Here is a 6,082-nt window from a genome sequence, read left to right on the forward strand (position 1 = left end):
GGGTGATGGTACAACAAATGAGATGGAAATGCTGTTTTGACTTACTGCGTACTCTCCCCTCCTTTGTGTGCCAAATTATGTAACCTGACAGTCTTTTCGATTTATGCTTATAGGCCAAATTCTATCTTCATTTACAGTAATGTAAATCCCCGTATTTATGGTTTCATCATATTATAAGTAACAGCAAAGTCTTGACCATGTTTCTAAAATACAGTATATTGGAACCTGTCTTAGCCTGCATAGCCTTTGTGTATAAGGCTCCATTCTGATAAAAAAGGGAATGCTTTATTCTTCACCCATTTCTTCCATGGAATGTAATGTCGGTAAAGGAGAGCAGTCTAGGATCAAAACAGCCTGACTTTATTCTGATGCTGCACACATTAACGGCTGAGAAAATACACAGTCTACCTGTGCGTTCCAGGATTACAGGAGTTTTATAAACTTCAGGTCAGCTAGAGTTGTATAAACTATAACAGTGCAGTGTGTGTAAAATTTTCTGTTTATACCAAGGCTTCCATGTGGAAAAATCATTAAATGCTTTCACAAATTGTCTCTTTACAGAGCAATTATTCATCTAGTAATGGAAGGCTTAAGTGGCTAGATAAATAAATATATTTTGAAGGAGAGAAAAAGAAATAATTCTAGATGTTTTCTGAGCTAATAAGCTTTGTTTTCTATGGATTTTTAACACTAGTATGGTGTGGCAGAAAGTTTGTCTAAAGATTTTATTCTAAAATACTCAGATATAAGGGAAAAGATTCAGTTATTATGTGAAAGTGGGATTTTCAAATCAGAGTTCCCTGTGAGAGCAGATATCCTATCATCATGGGATTATGGTATTGAGTTCAGAAAGGGCTCCTGGGCAGAGGAGAGGTTGTGAAAAAGTCAGGAAGCAGCTGAGTGGTACAAAAACTCAAAATCACACAGCTTCTACTCTGAGCTTCTCCATACTTCATAAGAGCTTTTAGCTTTTAACTTACTGATAAGTCCAGTAAGTTTCCTAAACCCTGATCTTTGGTCTTGAGTGTACTAGTAAATCCTGGATTAAAGAAAAAAATTTGGTTCTGCCTAGGTTTACAGAGGCCTATGTTCCCACTTGCTTTACCTCAGTCTGTGCAGACTTTTCTGTGGTCAAATATTAGGAAGGTAGTAGCAATCCTTTCCAGTTGATCGATCTTTCTTGATTTTCACATACCAATTTTACTTCATATTTCCTTTAATCACCAACAGATAGAATTTCTGTGTTTGCATTGGTTTGCTTCTAATTCAAGAAGACATAGGTCTAATTCTAAAAAAACTTTTTCCATTGTTAAAGCTTCAAATAATTTTACTTGGCATTTTTTCTGTATGCACCTTTATTTGGTATGGCGTTCTATATAACGTATGGCTCCTTTTAACAAACAAAGTGAGCTGTGGTTTTACAAGAGCAAATAACTTCTGCTGGAATATCATTGTAGTGAATTCCTCAACACAATGTTCAGATGATCGTTAGTTGCCAGATTTGACGTTCAGGATCATAGGAGAATTCAGAATAATTCCCGGCAGGAGGGCGCCCCAGTCCAGCCTCCTGCTCCAAGCAGTCTGAGCTGCAAGCTTGGACCGGGCTGCTCAGGGCTTTGCCCGATCTGAGCCTCTCTTGCGTCAGCTTTTGCCCGTTGTCTCTAATCCTCTGGCCATGCACCGCCATGAGGTGCCCGGCCCCGTATCCTCGAGATCCACCTTGCAGGCTGGCAGGCTGTTGCCCTCGGCTCCCCCTGTACAGCTCCAGGCCTCCTATCCAGACCCTGAATGCATTTCTTGTATTGGGGGCCCAAGACAGGGTGCAGTACTCATGTTGTGGTCTAGGAAACAGTTGAATATTGTACTCATGTTTTACTGAATGTTAGAATGAGATGCATAAGCTTAGGAGAGGAAGAGTTACCAACTGAAGTAGATTTAAGGAAGTGAAAGGAAAAAAGATTCACAGATATTCTTTAGGGGAGTTCAGTCATTTCAAGCTGCAGGGTTTTCTGGGAAGCTTCTTCTGACTAGCTGTATGTGATGCCCTTACTGCTTGTCTTGGGACTTCAGTCCCCACATAGCTTAGCACGATGCCTTTCTCTGATCACCACGTCCATCTAAACATAATACTCTTTCAGTGGAAGTGTGCTGGAGACACCTAGTTTGAGAGGATTAATCTTATTTCCTTGGTATATAGAACTTGTGAGTCATTGCCACTAGTTGTTTGAGCAGTATTAAATGTAAGCATCTTAGTTGTATCTGTACACCCACATCGAAGTTTTTATATAAGATTCTAATGTGCTCTCATTAGCATAAGAAAACCTGGTGCATATTTGTAGAGCAGGTGCAAGTGATGTCTCATCTCTTCCTGAACAAAAGGTTAATACATTCCCACAAGAAATTTAATCTAAGTCACTTAATCTTATCACTAAAAATGATCTGATTGTAAATTGATATAAATGGAAGTTAAAAAAGCTTCAGGTAATGCACTATAATTATTAGTTAATATTCAAAAAGGGCAGGAAGTTTCAAAAAAAGAAAAGTTACACCACTAACTACTAACAATTAATTTGCACGTATTGCATTAATTTTTAACTTAATTATGCTGTAAAGTTTAAGCTGAAGTACGTATGGCACGTGCAGTGTAGGAGTGTGATGTAACAAGAACTATAGCTCATGTTTTGACTTGTGGATTTAAAATCTAAGTGAATTTAATGTAAATGTAAATCCAGAGGATTTAAGTTTTATGACATGAAACCCTGTTGTTGAAAAGGAAAAATAGCAACTTGGTAGACTATGAATGATATTAGTAGCTCTAAATCCATTTTACAAATTTTATTACCTCAGTTAAAATTTGTTCAAGTATATATTTAAGGATGAGTAAATAATTATTATATAAAAAAGCAACAGGAACTGTGGTAAACATTTCTTGGTAAGAGGTCACCATGAGGAGACAAGATGTGAATTGGGCCTGGGTAATAAAACTCTGTGTATGTGTGTGTGTGTGCGCGCGCACACAGCAAAGGGAAAGAATTGTCTGGGGAATTTAACCTTACTGAAGAGTTTGTTTGTTGTGGATATCTCCCATCTAGAGATTTTCTGTCCTGTGAGGAAAAAGCTTTGCAGTTAAAGCCTGGTCGAATCAGCAGTAGATTCCTTCAGTCCACAAAGCAGCACAGGATGACAAGGGGGACAGACTTAAGGATGACAGAGTAGAGGAAGGGCGGGCCAGTAGGCCAGCCCAGGTGTCCTGCAAGGCCCTCATCTGCTTGGTGGTGGCCCAGATATTCAAGTCTCAACAAGAGCAGGCTGAACACTCAAATAGGATGGGAACAAAGGTAGCCAAGGACTGCCAACCATCAGTGCTATGCTGCACTTTGTCACAGGCTTATCGGAGGGAGGAAGGGTGGAACAGTGGTTGTCAGTTTTGTTGAGCTTCTAGTTATTGTATGTGTACTAAGAGGAGGTTGAAGAAAGTCGTCTGGTAACCTGGGTTTTGTTGATCTTTAGTCAATAACGTTGGCTGAGCATTTATACTCTTGTTGTAGACCTGTGTGGAAAACAGGAATTGCATTTCAAATTTTCAATAGAAAACTTTTTGTTTGATAGATTTGTGTTCCATTCTGTTCATTTTTGTTTACTCTCCTTAGAAACAAAACCTGCATACTTTGAAATTATTTCCAAAAGAAAGATTTTTAGTTAGATAGACCTGATTTCACAAAATATTTCTACTTGGATAGAACTACAAATTCTAACAGAAGATAGTTCTATTGAGATTTCTCTAGCTCTTCTTTTTTGCTATAGTTATTCAAAGACAGACTTAGGCATTTGTGAATGTGGGAAAAATTTTGGTTGTAGAGATCCTCTCATGTGTATAAACTGTCACAGTTTTCCAGATACAAAAACATGCTCAAGCTTATCTTTCTTTTTTTGTGCATGAATGCAATCTGCATGTGTACAGATGTATAGAAGCCTACATAGATCTAAAAAAATTGAGCTGTGCTTTCATTCGTAAGCTTTTCTTAACATGATAAGGGTTAGTTTTGTTGGCTTATTTAATCTGTCTAGGCATTAACATCCTCTAAATATAATTACCTTCCACAAAGAATCTATTAGGTGAGAAAGTGGAACATTCGTCTTTGATTGCTAAAGGGAAGAAGTGATTACAGGGCAAGAAGGCCAAGTGTGTAAGAAAGACATTTGCTGGAGATTGTAAAACCTAAAGGGAAGGCATTACTTGCTGGATTGTAATTAATTTAAAGAGATGTACACAGTGTTGGTTTATTTTGAATACTACTACAGAGAATGTGGTTTTTATTATTTCTTGGGGTGCGTAATTTTCACAGAGGTTTGAACTGCACAACAAGAATTAAATTTAATTATCTGTATTCTAGGACAGCTCTTTGATTAGGTATTCGTTAAAAGCTATTAAATTATAGAGAATCCAGTAATTGAACTTCCATGGCAATAAAAAGGAATACTTCAACTATGTTTGTTACAAACTTCATTTAAGATGCTTTTCTGTGTTAATTTATTTTAAGCAATGTCATATAACTTTCTGTAATCAATTTTTGGTTTGGAGTTTTAAACATCTTAGTTCTAGGGCTTACTGAAGTTTCCTTGTTCTTAGCTGCCAGAGCAACCTGAGGATTCCCCGCACACCAGAACGCTGATGAACTGATTATATCATTGTCTTCTGCCATGTTTGTTTTCTTCTCGGGAATTAGAAGAACGGGTATATTACTGCGCTCACCTTTCTACTGTTTCCTGTAGCAGGAAGTACCTTTCATTTAACACACAGTTCTTTAACTTAAAAAGAAAACTAAAACAAAAACAAGCAAATAAACAAACAAAACCCCCTTTTGCCTGCTCACATTGAACGCTGGCTCTGAGAACGGGTAAGCTCTGTAACAAGTTGCCTGGAAATGTTGTAGAATCTCCAGCTTCAACAATTTTCAAAACTTGGTTGGGCAAGGCCAACATTTGAGCAACATTTGATCAGGGTGTTAAACTAAATGACTGACTAACTTCCGACCTAAAGCTTTCTATGACCTAGCCAAAAGAGATTACCTTTGTGGTTATTTTAGCAAGAAGTAAATACTTTTTTTCTTTCCTCATTAGTTTCTCATCAATCTATATTTTTTGAGAAGTGTGAAAATTCTTCATTGTCTGTCTTTTGTTTTTTCAGGTTTTTCTGTACCATGCTATTGCTGTAGCAAAACATTGTTAACAGTTCAGCAGGAATCTCTCCATTAGGTGGAAAATTAGCCAGGTACATTAATCTTTTGAATTGTGAAAACAAGTAAAGATCCTTTAAAATTTCTGCTTTAGAAGAGCTTGCTTTCTTAAGCACAAACAACAACTCTTTGGGAGCTTTCTTGCAAATTTCTTTGAGAAATACATTCTGGATTCCTCCCAAGGGAATCATGGGAAGTCATGAACAGCATAGACTTGTAATTCAGAGGTGCTCCATCTATCAGCAGCAGTTAGAATGCCAGTGTTTCAAACGTACTGCAGAAGGTATCTGCTGCCCCACTCAGGCCATTCTCGGTATTAGAGAAAATAATAATTTTTAATCAGAAATTAATAGCATCTCATTCCTTTGCACTTGTTTTCAAGGAGGAGGGAAAGAACCCTAAGAAGAAATAGAACAATTGTTAAGCAATTGTTAAGCAGTTGTTATTGTTAAATGTTAAGTTCAATAGTCACCACTGAGAAAAAGATGATCTTGGAGCAAAGGCTGCGAACTAGGATATGGGAAACCTAGACAGCAATTCACGCTTCTAGAGCACATTTGTGAAGTTCTGGTTAAGTCATTCCAACTCTGTGACTCAGTCCTTCATATGCAAAATAGAAGGATGCCCCATCAGAGCCTTTGTCTTCCTTGTAGTTCAGAATAAGGTTTTGTAGCAAAGTCCAAGGCCAGGTCTACAAAAGTACTTCCCTGCCTAATCCCCACTGGGGATAATGCAACTAGATTTATATGCCTGAATACGCTTGTGTGTATATGCACTGCTCAGTGTATGTATGCATATATACATGGGTATATATGTATATTCAACAACAGTTGCCTAATTTCAGG

This window comes from Struthio camelus, chromosome 8, assembly GCF_040807025.1.
Source record: "Struthio camelus isolate bStrCam1 chromosome 8, bStrCam1.hap1, whole genome shotgun sequence".
Taxonomy (NCBI): domain Eukaryota; kingdom Metazoa; phylum Chordata; class Aves; order Struthioniformes; family Struthionidae; genus Struthio; species Struthio camelus.